The following is a 15,121-nucleotide window of genomic DNA, read 5'->3' as shown; positions in this document are numbered from 1 at the left end:
ACCTGGGAGGTGGAGATTGCAGTGAGCTGAGATCATGCCACTGCATTCCAGCCTGGGCGACAGAGGGAGACCCTGAGAAAGAAAAGAAGAGAAGAGAAGAGACAAGACGAGACGAGACGAGAAGAGAAGAGGGGAGGGGAGGGGACAGGAGGGGAGGGGAGGAAGGGAAGAGGGGAGGGGAGGGGAGGAAGGGAAGAGGGGAGGGGAGGGGAGGAAGGGAAGAGGGGAGGGAGGGAGGGAGGGAGGGAAGGAAAGAAGGAAGGAAGGAAAGAAGGAAGGAAGGAAGGAAGGAAGGAAGGAAGGAAGGAAGGAAGGAAGGAAGGAAAGAGAGAGAGAGAGAAAGAAAGAAAGAGAGAGAGAGAGAAAGAAAGAAAGAAAGAAAGAAAGAAAGAAAGAAAGAAAGAAAGAAAGAAAGAAAGAAAGAAAGAAAGAAAGAAAGAAAGAAAGAAAGAAAGAAGGAACTTAGTCTGGGTAACATGGGAAATATTAGCCGAGTGTAGTGGCATGAGCCTATAGTCCCAGCTACTTGGGAGGCTGAGGCAGGAGGATCACTTCAGCTAGGAAGTCAAGGTCAGTAAGCTACAGTCACGCCAGTGCACTCCAGCCTGGGTGACAGAGAGAGACCTTGTCTCAAAATAAAAATAAAAACACAAAACTTATCTCAGTGGTAATTAAGGTAACTATGGAATTGTGTATTTACATTTGACTTCCTTACCAGACCATAAACTCCAGGAGGGCAGGGATTATGACTATGTGACTCATTTTATCCCACTAAAAGAGCTACATATTTTCTGACTCAGAGATGAGTTTCATTCCATTGTACAGAATGATCACACCAGTTTCCAAGTCTATTAATCTAGTGGTCTTTGTTGTTTGTTGAAGACCTACTAGGTATTGGTAAAATGGGATGCTTTGTTCCATGGGCCATAACAGTGACACATTGTAAACACATTTAAGTCATGCCACGCTATAAGTTACAGGATAATAATAATAATAGAATTTATTTTACTATAACCAGTTTTGGGCTGTGTGTTTTACTTGGATTGTCTCACTTGCTCATTATAGCATTCTCTGATATAGATATTATTCTTCCCATTTGCAAAATGGGAAAAATGAAACTCAGACATGTTTAATAATCTGCACAGTGTCTCACAAAGACCCTGTGCAGCCCAATGACAAGATGTGGAAAGCATCCTCACGGCACCCAGGGGTCTCTCTCCCTGAGAGTCCTCTGCATATCAGCAATGCTGCTATGGATGAAACCACTGGGGTTATCACTACATGGGTAAGATTTCTGTTAGCAGAAGATTCGGAAGATTCACCCTGCCATAGAGCAGGGGGCCTTGGCTGAGCCATAGGCAGAATCCCTCTCCAAAAAGACTTAGCAGTGTTTATCTGAATATTTTCTTTTAGCAATAGCTTTACTTACTTGCCTTATTTTTAGGTGCTGCCGTTTTGCTGTCCATGATGCTACTATGTTCAGTACCCTTACTGTACTGCCCAGTAGCCCTTACCATTAGCAAACTAAAGCTTCCTTACCAGCATTAGACCTGGCAGGACCTCTGTGCATCCCCCACCACCCATGAGTATTTTGATAGCATTGCAAGTATAATCTCTGGTGCATGCACAAATTCTGCTCCACATAGTGGCATTAATGGTGGCCCACATCGGGAACAGGAGTAGAGCAAGATGTTACCAGGAAGAGGGCCTTACTTCTCTTCTCGCTGCCTTTTTTTTTTTTTTTTTTTTTGATGGAGTCTTGCTCCGTTGCCCAGGCTGGAGTGTAGTGGTGCAGTCTCAGCTCACTGCAACCTCCGCCTCCTAGGTTCAAGCTATTCTCCTGTCTCAGTCTCCTGAGTAGCTGGGACTACAGGCGCCTGCCAACACGCCCGGCTAGTTTTTGCATTTTTAGTAGAGATGGGGTTTCACATTGTTGGTCGGGCTAGTCTCAAACTCCTGACCTCAGATGGATCCACATGCCTTGGCCTCTCAAAGTGCTGGGATTATAAGCATGAGCCACCATGTTCGGCCATTCGCTGCTCTTAAGAAAGTACTTTTCCAAGGATCATTCTCCTTGGTCTTATCTCAAGATCCTGCTGTGAACTAGGGATACAGGTGGAAAATTTTCACTTGTACCTGCAGCAAACTTTCATTCTGTCTGAACAGGAAAGGAGAGGGGAGGGGGAGGGGAGGGGGAGGGGAGGGAAGGGAAGGGAAAGGAAGGGAAGAGGGGAGGGAGAGAGGGAGGGAAGGAAGGAAGGAAGGAAGGAAGGAAGGAAGGAAGGAAGGAAGGAAGGAAGGAAGGAAGGAAGGAAGGGGGAGGGGAGAAGAAAAAGAAAGGGACCATGATCTGAAGAACCTTAACTGTTCCCATGTTATCCCTGGTTACTGTCAAGCAGCTAGCGGGCTAGGCTACATGGGGTATCTTCTTTAATTCTACTCCTGCATTAGCTGTTCTAAATCCTAGAACTTATGCCCTGTTTGAAATTTCTTTCCCTATGCTGAACTCAAGTGATGCCATTCTATTTTCTATTTTCCACTATGGGAAAAATGGAAAACAGCAGGATAAATGTATTAAGAAAGCATTCCTGAATTTGAGTTTCACTTTTTTTTTTTTTTTTTAAAGTCTTGTTCTGTCACCCAGGCTGGAGTGTAGTGGTGCAAGCTTGGCTCACTGCAATTTCTGCCTCCAAGGTTTAAGCAATTCTTGTGCCTTGGCTACCTGAGTAGTTGGGATTATGGGCGTGCACCACCACACCTGGCTAATTTTGTTCTTTTAGTGGAGATGGGGTTTCACCATGTTGGCCAGGCTGGTCTAGAACTCCTGACCTCAAGTGATCCTCCCACCTCAGCCTCCCAAAGTGCTGGGATTACAGGCATAAGCCACCACCCCCGGCCTGAATTTGTTAACTTCTTACCAACATTTTACAAAGAAGATTGAAGGTAATGTGGGTTCTAAGACTGAAGAGTAAAAGGTAAGCTGGTGGTTAATGGGGAGGAGGGATGATGGATGAACTGGTCAGGGAAGAGGATGAAATGGCTCAAAATAGAGGCACAAATAGAATGGGCTGGGCTCCTCCAACCATTCCTCGTGATTTTGTTTTTACTTTTTTTTTTTTTTTTGGTAGAGTTTCACTCTTGTTGCCCAGGCAGCAATGGTGCGACCTCAGCTGTCTGCAACCGCTACCTCCTGGGTTCAAGTGATTCTCCTGCCTCAGCCTTCTGAGTAGCTGGGACTGCAGGGCGTGCACCACCACACACGGCTAATTTTTTGTATTTTTAGTAGAGATGGGGATTCATCATGTTGCCCAGGCTGGTCTCGAGCTCCTGACCTCAGGTGATCCGCCCACCTCAAAACTCCCAAAGTACTGGGTTTACAGGTGTGAGCCACCACGCCTGGCCTATTTTTACTTTTTTAAAAGACAGGTCTCACTCTATTGCCCAGGCTGCTCTTGAACTCCTGGCCTCAACCAATTCTCCCTGCTCAGCCTCCTGAGTAGTTGGGACTACAGCACTCACAACTGTGCCTGACCCTTCTCTTAATTTTAACTCCTGAGTGATTTTCTTCTCTGGGCCCCAAGGGGTCACGATATTTCTAAATTTTATCTTGAAGTTATTTCAGCTTTAGAAAATAAAAAGTTTTAGGCCTGGCTCAGTGGCTGACACCTGTAATCCCACTACTTTGGGAGGCTGAGGCAGGCAGATTGCTTGAGCCTAGGAGTTTGAGGCCAACATGGCAAAAACCTGTCTCTATTTTAAAAAAGAAGGAGGAGGACGACGACGAGGACGAGGAGGAAGAAGAGGACGAGGAGGAAGAAGAGGACGAGGAGGAAGAAGAAGAGGATGAGGAGGGGAGGAGGAGAAGGAGAAGAGAAAAAAGGCTGGGTGCGGTGACTCACACCTGTAATCCCAGCACTTTGGGAGGCTAAGGTGGGCAGATCACCAAGTCAGGAGTTTGAGACCAGCCTGACCAACATAGTGAAACCCCATCTCTATTAAAAATACCAAAATTAGCCAGGTGTGGTAGTGGACACCTGTCATCCCAACTACTCAGGAGGCTGAGGCAGGAGAATCGCTTGAACCACAGAGTTGGAGGTTGCAGTGAGCCGAGTTCACGCCATTGCTCTCCAGCCTAGGCGACAGAGCAAGACGCCATCTTGAGAAAAAAAAAAAAAAGAGTCCGGGCGCGGTGGCTCAAGCCTGTAATCCCAGCACTTTGGGAGGCCGAGACGGGTGGATCACGAGGTCAGGAGATCGAGACCATCCTGGCTAACACGGTGAAACCCCGTCTCTACTAAAAAATACAAAATATTAGCTGGGCGAGGTGGCGGGCGCCTGTAGTCCCAGCTACTCGGTAGGGTGAGGTAGGAGAATGGCGTAAACCCGGGAGGCGGAGCTTGCAGTGAGCTGAGATCCGGCCACTGCACTCCAGCCTGGGCGACAGAGTGAGACTTCCGTCTCAAAAAAATAAAAAATACCTTGGAGGCCGGGCATGGTGGCTCACACCTGTAATCCCATCACTTTGGGAGGCCGAGGGGAGTGGATCACGAGGTCAGGAGATCAAGACCATCCTGGCTAACATGGTGAAACTCCGTCTCTACTAAAAATACAAAAAAATTAGCTGGGCGTGGTGGCGGGCGTCTGTAGTCCCAGTTACTCGGAAGGCTGAGGCAGAAGAATGGCGTGAACCCAGGAGGCGGAGCTTGCAGTGAGTCGAGATCACGCCACTGCACTCCAGCCTGGCCCACAGAGCGAGACTCCATCTCAAAAACAAAAACAAAAACAAAACAAACAACAACAACAAAAATCTTGGAATGCTTTTTTTCTCCCTGTGTATTGATATTATTCTTAAGGGGCTCATAAGAAAAATAAATATATATATTTACATATATATACATATATCACCCAGGTTGGAGTGCACTGGTGCGATCTCAGCTCACTGCAATATCTGCCTCCAGGGTTCAAGTAATTCTTGTGCCTCAGCCTTCCCAGTAGCTAGGATTATAGGCGTGCACCACCATGCCTGGCTAAGTTTTGTATTTGAAGTAGAGACGGGGTTTCCCCATGTTGGCAAGGCTGGTTTTGAACTCTGGACCTCAAGTGACCCTCCCGCCTAAAATACTGGGATTACAGGGGTGAGCCACCATGCCTGGTCCAGAAAATATTATTGTTATTTAGTATCACCTTCCATAACTACCATTAAAAATATTACAGGTGTGCAATAGAAACTGATCTGGCTGTAAGATTTCTCATTTAGTCAATAAATATTTATGGTAAGGAAGGAGACCATTACTACTCCTGCTGCCCTCCTCCCCCCACCTTGCCTAGTTCTCAAGACAGGAGGAAAGTGAGAAAGAAACAAAAGTAAGATAAATAGCCAGACAACCTTGGCACCACCACCCAGTCCTAGGAGTTAAACAAAGTAATAATAATATCAATCCCTGGCCTAAACTACTTGTGTTATCTGTAAATTCCAGACACTGTATGAAAAAAGCATTGTAAAACTTTTTGTTCTGTTAGCTGATGCACGTAGCCCCCAGTCACGTTTCCCACGCTTGCTCGATTTATCACGACCCCTTCACGTGGACCCGTTAAAGTTGTAAGCCTTTAAAACGGCCAAGTATTTCTTTCTCGGAGAGCTCGGCTCTTAAGACGCGAGTCTGCGGACGCTCCCGGCCGAATAAAAAACCTCTTCCTTCTTTAATCCGGTGTCTGAGGAGTTTTGTCTGTGGCTCGTCCTGCTACAATGGAATAGGGCAGCTCCTACAGTGTGGTATGGTGATTTTTTTTTCTTTTTTCTTTCTTTCTTTCTTTTTTTTGAGATGGGGGGTCTCACTCTGTCAACCAGGCTCAAGCAATCCTTCCATCTCAGCCTCCCAAGGAGCTGGAACAACAGGTGCATGTCACCATGCCCAGCTTTTTTTGTATTTTTGATAGAAACAGAGTTTTGCCATGTTGGCCAGGCTGATCTCAAACTCCTGGCCTCAAGTGATCCGCCTGCCTCAGCCTCCCGGAGTCCTGGGATTACAGGCATGAGCCACTGCCCCCAGCCAATGATTTTAAAACTGGAATACAGAAACAGAATAAGATAGTCATGCTCCATCTTTATTATTTAAAAATCAGAAGAGATACACATATTTGTTGTGAGCACTAATTAAAATATCCTTAAAGTTTCCTTACCTTGAAGTGGAATTATTTGCATATGTATACACATGATACTGACTTTAGAAGAAAAGTTACAAGTTAAAACATGTTTGACTAATAAAAGAAAAAGGAACAAATTATACATAAATTTAGCTTAGTTGCTGAAAATCACCTCTCCAAACATAGAGTTCAGGTTGGGGCAAATAAAAAATTGTATAAAACAAAAAGGCTAAGAAATGGCACAAAAAACTCAGCGAACCACTACTTCATGTTTCCCAATAAAGCATCTCTTTTATATTTATAAAAGTTAAGCCTGCATATCTCTGCCCCCAACTGCAGCAGAAACACCTGAAAAAGAATGCCAGTCTGGTCTTGCCCTGACAACGGTTACCTGACTGACCTTGATTGAGCCTGTCACAACCCGTCTGGCCTCAATTTCATCATCTGTAAAATAGGAATAAAACTATTTGATCTCCTTAACTCACATACTATTGTGAGAAATAAATACAATCATAGACAGATGTTTTTGGAATGTGAAAATGCTATAGAACACACTTTTTCTCCAGTGACTGGCATTAAAGTGTTGGTATGCTATACCACCAAGTCATTAGATGTGAGTTAATTTCTGGATTACTGTGTCAGTAAGAATAAACTCTACACAACTTCAGCAAGTGATGTTGGTATGTCATCCACAAAATTCTATCACCCTATTCCATAGCATACCCCTGTTGAACTTTCCACATCTGTCTTCCCTTAGCTTCCTGTGTCCAACCTCAGCGCAATAGCTCAGTTTGACCACTAGATGGTACTAGTTACAAGGCAAATTTAGGTTCAGAAAGAGCATTTCTAAAAAGCAAGTATTTTTTCAGGTTTGTTTGTAGCTTAAACAACAAAAAATCATTATTATAAAGGGCATATGCTCACTGTGAAAATATATCAGGTGGTGTATGCAATAAAAAGTAAATTATCGGCCGGGCGCGGTGGCTCACGCTTGTAATGCCAGCACATTGGGAGGCCAAGGTGGGCAGATCACGAGTTCAGAAGTTGGAGACAAGCCTGGCCAACACAGTGAAACCCCGTCTCTACTAAAAATACAAAAATTAGCTGGACGTGGTGGCGGGCGTCTGTAATCCCAGCTACTCGGGAGGCTGAGGCAGGAGAATTGCTGGAACCCAGGAGGCGGAGGTTTCAGTGAGCCGAGATCCTGCCGCTGCACTCCAGCCTGGGCGACAGAGCTAGACTCCGTCTCAAAAAATAAAAATAAATAAATAAATAAAATAAAAATGATCCGTTTTGGGTAAACCTTGAGGCAGTTTCCTTGCCCTGATTTGAATGCAATAATGTATGGTCCTGGCTAACTCTGGTCAGGCAGAAAGCTGTGCTGGGCTAGTTGAAATCCCTTTCATGTCTCAAGGCCACCCCAGAAGGCTAACCATAACCAGCTCAAAACCACCACACCCACGTCTACCCCCCCCCACCCCCCACCCCCGCAGACACACACATATCCACATTCAAGCCCACTCACAAATTTTAAAGACCCAGTCTCTTTATGGTTTACTAGCTCCTTACCAAGTCCTCCTCCTTCTCTGAGAGAATAGCATTAACAGACTAATAACTGAGCTAGTTCAGCTTTTGTGGTGTTAGTAAGTCAGTAACTGAACCGACAGTTTCAAGAAGCATACTAAAAATCTTCCGGCCGGGCGCGGTGGCTCACGACTGTAATCCCAGCACTTTGGGAGGCCGAGGTGGGTGGATCACGAGGTCAAGAGATCGAGACCATACTGGCTAACACGGTGAAACAACGCCTCTACTAAAAATACAAAAAGTCAGCCGGGCGTGCTGGCAGGCGTCTGTAGTTCCAGCTACTCGGGAGGCTGAGGCAGGAGAATGGCGTAAACCCGGGAGGCGGAGCTTGCAGTGAGCCGAGATCGCGCCACTGCACTCCAGCCTGGGAGACAGAGCGAAACTCCGTCTCAAAACAAAAAACAAATAAACAAAAATCTTCCAGGCCGGTCGCCGTGGCTCGCGCCTGTAATCCGAGCACTTTGGGAGGCTGAGGCGGGCAGATCACGAGGCCAGGAGTTCGAGAACAGCCTGACCAACATGGAGAAACGCCGTCTCTACTAAAAATACAAAAATTAGCCAGGTGTGGTGGTGGGCGCCTGTAATCCCAGCTACTCAGGAGGCTGAGGCAGGAGAATCGCTTGAACCTGGAAGGTAGAGGTTGCAGTGAGCCAAGATCAGGCCACTGCACTCCAAGAGTGAAACCATGTCTCCAAAAAAAAAAAAAAGTAAAAAATACTAATCAAAATCCTAATCTCTTAGTTAACAGGTTGCTGTGACCTAGAGCAAGTAAAAATGTAATTATCAGCCTAGAGGGGTTAGAGTGGCAAGAAGATGCCTGAGGGAGAGCCCACAGCCTAAAAGAGAATAGACTACAAAGGCTGAAGACCTACAGGCGGGGATTCTTTGTCATTCATTCTTTCAGCAAACTTATTCTATTACGTATCCCTCACTATTCAATGCCCAGGAGGGCACAGGGAAAATAAGACAAAGTCCTGCCCTCACTGGCTAACATTCTGCCCACAAGTGCTGCACAAGAGGTGTTATGTTTTTTGGGGGAACCAGACACAGGCCTAAGCACTTTATGTACCTTGTCTCATTTAATCCTTACATCAGCGCCATGAGGTGAGTGACAGAATTATCATTTTACAGTTAAATAGAGATTTCTTTAAGGTCTTTGCCCAGGGTCACAGGTCTTTCCACAGGACCACAGACTGGAGTCAGATGTGTTCCTCAATCAGTTAGGAAAGGGTGGCGCTGGGATTTGCATCTGAGTATTCCAAGTTTCTATATTCCCATATTCTGGAATGAGGATATTATGAGTCCTGAAACAACTCTAGAAATTCTAGGCTACATAATTATCCCTCCATAAAGTGTCCTCTGCCAGAACAAAAAAAAAATACTGTGGTGGCCAGACCCCACGATGACTGGGGAAGTAAGTTGCCCAGTTCCAAAATGGCCACCACCGCGCTTTCCTGGCGTCGGAGCGACTACGTAGTGACAGAAGGACCATCACCAGGTGGGTGCTCACAGGGCCTGAGCCAGTTGCCAAACTGGCCACCTGGGCCTTTCTTCTCCTGAGCAACAGCCAAGCAACATTATAGGCTTCAGGCCTACCTAGCCCAGGCTGGGTTAAAGCAGATAAACGAAGCAGGCAGCGGAGAAAAAGCACGTAACCAAGGGCAGTGTGTCTGATGCGAAAGGCAAGAAAGACTCTGCGCGTAGGAACCGGGTGTCACTGGGCCGCTCGCATACACCTCTCTTTGATTTATTTGTAATCGGCGCCTTATTCTCCGCCCCCAAAGGCTCCTGGCAACCAATTCTCGGTGGTGAAGCCGTGACGTCAGCTGTTGCGGGTCAGATTGGGAGAGCTTCCTGACCCTTACCCCGCAATATCCCGCAGCTAGGTGGCGAAAAGCGAAGGAGCCAAAGAAATGGCAAGGAGGCGAGGAAAAGCAGGAGAAGATGGGGAAGGAAAATTTATATTCTTGTATCATCCTACAGCTAGGCAAAAATATTGGGATAATGTGGCCTAACCTCCAGTTCTTGGTTGGCTGGAAAATCCAGGAATGGGAAGCTCACTCCCGCAGCTCCCACTCATTCCCACCACGGTTGGACAGCTCTGAAGGAGGGAAAATTCTTTCTTTTGAGCTGAAATCTGCCTTCAGAGTCTCGCATCCAACTGTTCTACCCCACGGGGACCTACAGAACAGCCCAAAGCCTCTTCCACAGGACAACCCATAGCATTTTGGTTAAAATCAGCGCAGACCCATTCCCATTTGGTGACGGAGTGAGGGGGGTGAGGGGGAGGGGCAAGTCTCAGCGCCTGACTCACTTGACTCATAAGAAGCTGAATGTTTTCCCTTTTGAAAGATAAAAATAGGCCAGGCGCGGTGGCTCAAGCCTGTAATCCCAGCACTTTGGGAGGCCGAGGCGGGCGGATCACAAGGTCAGGAGATCGAGACCACAGTGAAACCCCGTCTCTACTAAAAATACAAAAAATTAGCCGGGCGCGGTGGCGGGCGCCTGTAGTCCTAGCTACTCAGGAGGCTGAGGCAGGAGAATGGCGTGAACCCAGGAGGCGGAGCTTGCAGTGAGCCGAGATCGCGCCACTGCACTCCAGCCTGGGCAACAGCGTGAGACTCCGTCTCAAAAAAAAAAAAAAAAAAAAGAAAGATAAAAATATTGGTGAATCTCAGATTAATAATAGGGAATACACAAAAATGGAAAAAAATGTTGATAGATAAAATTTAAACCTTTGGCCCAACATCATTAGTCTTTTGTTGTCTACATTTTTCCATATCGTTTCCAATTTTTCTACACTGTATGTGTTACTTAAAGAAATAAACCAGTATGGCCGAGCACGGTGGCTCACGCCTGCAATCCCAGCATTTTGTGAGGACGACGCAGGTGGATCACGACATCAGGAGATCGAGACCATCCTGACCAATATGGTGAAACACTATCTCTACTAAAATACAAAAAATTAGCTAGGCATGGTGGCCGGTGCCTGTAGTCCCAGCTACTAAGGAGAGTGAGGCAGGAGAATCCCTTGAACCCGGGAGGCGGAGGTTGCAGTGAGCCAAGATGGTGCCATTGCACTCCAGCCTGGGCAACATGAGCGAAACTCAGTCTCATAAAAAGAAAAGAAAAGAAAAAGAAAAAAAAAAGAGAAAGAAATAAACCGGTATGAAAGAGCAGCCCCTGGCTTCATTCACCACAGCACCAGTGCTCACACATGCTACAAGCGCTTACTTGCTGGGAGCTGCCTCACATTGATTCGGATCAGTGTTCTCATTTCTCCGACCTACCTAGGAAGCATCTGGCTAAATGGATGTAAATTAGACATTTTATAGTCTATCAGTCATTGAGCCTCAGTGGAATATCTAGACCAATTTAAACACACAAATATGGGAAATAACCGCCACAAAAGTAGAAAAGAAAAAATGAATTCCTCTTTATATTTATGCCACTAGAGGGAGTTCCAGGAAAAAAAATCACTGCATGTAAGAGCTAATGACTGCATTTACTGAGTGGTTACTGTGTACCATTCACAGTTAACAGGGACTCATTCATGGAATTCTCATGATAACCCTGGTGAGGTGGATGATATTATTCCCTCACTCACTAAGGAGAAAGCCAGGGTACAGTGAAGTGTACAACTTTGTGTAGGGCAATTTATCAATATTTATTGAAATTGCCAAAAAATATGCTCTCTGAACAAACTATTCTGTGTATAAAGCAGAGTAAACTTCATGGGTGAGTGACCAGGGCAGTCACACAAGGGCCCCATACTTAGAAGGGAATACTGTGTTTGGGTTCTAAAGCTCTGTGGTTCCTGTCTTGAAATTCTTAATAATTTTATCTTTCAATTTGTGTCTTATAATGAGGTCCGATGAGAAAGCAGAACATGGGCTAGAGACTCATGGAGCCTTAGCCCAAACGAGGTCCTGCTCCCCATGCCTCCCAAGCTTCCCAGCACTGGTTTTCAGCTGCCGGCTCCACCACCTTCTGTGTAGGCTCGCTCCCAGCAGGGGCCTGGGCACAGCGGAAATGATGGGGGAGGTCAGGCATACACACCTCCCTTGCCAAATGGATAGGCACTTGTGAAGATCTGCACTTCCCCCTAGGTACTCCTGTGCTTGAAGGAGTGTGACATTAAATAAAAAAGAAAAAAAAAAAAAAAAGGCCACGCGCGTTGGCTCACGCCTGTAATCCCAGCACTTTGGGAGTCCGAGGTCGGCGGATCATGAGGTCAGGAGATCGAGACCATCCTGGCTAACACAGTGAAACCCCGTCTCTACTAAAAATACAAAAAAAAAAAAAAAATTAGCCGGGCATGGTGGCGGGCGCCTGTAGTCCCAGCTACTCCAGAGGCTGAGGCAGGAGAATGGCTTGAACCCAGAGGCGGAGCTTGCAGTGCGCCGAGATTGCGCCACTGCACTCCAACCTGGACAACAGAAGACTCCGTCTCAAAAAAAAAAAAAAAAAAAAAAAAAAGAAAAGAAAAGAAAAGAAAAGAAAGAAAGAAAGAAAGAAAAAAAGAAAGAAACCCCACATAATAGGTTGACAGTGGAACCACAGAAAAAAGAGAAAAAAAAAGAAAAGAAAAGGCTTTTTTTTCCTGCTTTTTATTTTCTATTTTATTATATTTTAATAGATTTATTTAATTAGAGATGGGGTCTCACTATCTTGTCCAGGCTGTACTCGAGCTTCTGGGTTCAAGTGATCCTCCAACCTGGTCCTCCCAAAGTGATGGGATTACAGGCATGAGACACTGCACCTGGCCTTTTCCTGCTATTAAACAAGGAGCTCCATAGTTTCATTTTGCCCCTCAAAATATATAGCTGGCCTTAGTAGACTGATATTCACTGACAAATTTTTTTTTTTTTTTTTTTTTGAGACGGAGTCTCGCTCTGTCGCCCAGGCTGGAGTGCAGTGGCCAGATCTCAGCTCACTGCAAGCTCCGCCTCCCGGGTTTACGCCATTCTCCTGCCTCAGCCTCCCGAGTAGCTGGGACTACAGGCGCCCGCCACCTCGCCCGGCTACACTGACAAATTATATGTAAGAACAAAAAGGTTGAAAATGATGGCCTGACATGTATCTATTTGTGCCTTTAGGTAACATATAACTGGAATATAACTGCAGTACAACTGGAATATAAGTCATGAAGGCAAGAATCTTGTCTGTCTTGCTTAAACTCTTATAATCAGGGCCTAATATAAAGTATGACACATAGCACTTGCTTTTAAATATGTATTGATTTAAGTTAATTGAGTACATTTTTGCTTCAACCTAGTAAAAATAGATATTTAAAAAACTGAAACAGCCTAAATGTCTTGGGAAGCTACTTAAATAACTATATTATATTCATCCAATAAAATATTGTAAGCTGTATAAAAATAACAAGGATGTTCTTTAGGTACTGATAAGGAAAGAGCTTCAAGATAAATTGTTACCATTTATGTAAAACAGGTGGGAGGAGGGAGACGGAGGGATGTGTGAGCGCTACTTTCAGCCCTCACAGGTCAGTGACTTTCATGGAGCGCCCTCTAGTGGCATATATGCAAATATGGAAGAATTTAGAGAAAATACAGATTGGCTTTGGATGGCTGAGATTTTCAAAGTATGTTACTTTACAAGAATCAATTTTTACTTTTTTAATGTTTTTGAGATAGGGTCTCACTCTGTCGCACAGGCTGGAGTGCAGCAGCATGATCAGTGCTCACTGCAGCCTCTCTCTCATGGGCTCAACAAGTGCATGTCACCATGCCTGGCTTAGAATCAATTTTCAAAAGTACAAAAAAGCTATATTATATATTTATTAACGTGGAATTATGAATTAAGTGGACAACAAGAATCAAAACAGTGTGTCTATTATCACTTCTGATAACAGATAAATAATGTAAAGATATATATTTTACAGATTATCTGGAAAACCTTATACAGTACTGTTGCTGGGTATTTAATGTAGGAAAGTTATCATTTATTGAGTGCTTACTATTTCACATATGGACAGGATACAGCATGTTAAAAAAAATTACCACACACATTTATTGTATTCAGTGTGTCACTCTGAATATATTACTGTGTACATGGTCTGTCATTGGACATGGTGAGAAATGCAGATTAAGCTAAAATTACTGAGGACAGCAACACTGGAAGAAAATTGAGCTGGGTGTGGTGGCTCAGGCTGTAATCCCAACACTTTAGAAGGTTGAGGCAGGAGTTTGAGACCAGCCTGTGCAACATAGCAAGACCCCATCTCTAGAAAGAAAGAAAGAAAGAAAGAAAGAAAGAAAGAAAGAAAGAAAGAGAAAGGAAAGAAGGAAAGAAGTTTCCATTTAGCCAGGCATGGTGGCATATACCTGTAGTTTCAGCTACTCGGGAGGTTGAGGCATAAGGATCGCTTAAACTTGAGAGGTCAAGGCTGCAGTGGGCCCTGATCACGCCACTGTTCTCCAGCCTGTGTGACAGAGAGACCCTGTCTCAAAAAAAAAAAAAAAGAGGCAACTCAAGAATGCTTGCAGGATCTCATAACATATGCTATACAAAATCAATTAAAATAACATTTAAATGCTGAAAGAAATGAGCAGCTCCCAGGGTGACACAGGGTAGTTTCACTTCTTGGACACATCTACACCAAGCTCTATTCCTGGCAATACCTGGTGTTCCTATACCCCAGATTTCTTTATTTTATTTTATTTTATTTTATTTTGAGACTGAGTTTCGCTTTTGTTGCCCAGGCTGGAGTGCAATGGCGCAATCTCGGCTCACTGCAATCTCCGCCTCCGGGTTCAAAGGATTCTCCTGCCTCAGCCTCCCAAGTAGCTGGGATTACAGGTGCATGCCAGCACGCCTGGCTAATTTTTGTATTTTTAGTAGAGATAGGGTTGCTCCATGTTGGTCAGGCTGGTCTCGAACTCCCGATCTCAGGTAATCTGCCTGCCTTGGCCTCCCAAAGTGCTGGCATTACAGGCATGAGCCACTGCGCCCGGCCCCTACACCCCAGATTTCTGCAAGTGGCAACAGCACTGGCTTCATTTTGCTGGTGGCCCCTCTCTACTTCCCTTGTATATATCACCTTTGCCCAAAGACCACATCAGCCAAGGGACTGCTCTCACAGCTCCAGGAATCCTCCCCTTTCAGGAGATTTGAGGCAGTTGAGGGCATGAAAGTAAATAAGCTGAGCTCTTCAGAGGTCTTGTATTGTGGTGGTTAAAAGAGCCAGTTCTAGGACTAGAAAGCCTGGCTTGAAATCCCAGCTCTTCCACTCCCTAGTGGTGTGACTTTAGCAAGTTCCTTTACCTCTTTTGTACCTCCCTTTTCTCCCCTGTAAGATATGGGTGATAATAGTTCAATATTTGTTTTGTTGTTGTGAGGACTAAAGGTGTTAATGCAAGTAAACCACTTA

This window comes from Macaca mulatta, chromosome 4 (assembly GCF_049350105.2).
Source record: "Macaca mulatta isolate MMU2019108-1 chromosome 4, T2T-MMU8v2.0, whole genome shotgun sequence".
Taxonomy (NCBI): domain Eukaryota; kingdom Metazoa; phylum Chordata; class Mammalia; order Primates; family Cercopithecidae; genus Macaca; species Macaca mulatta.
Note: the sequence above shows the minus strand (reverse complement) of the source record.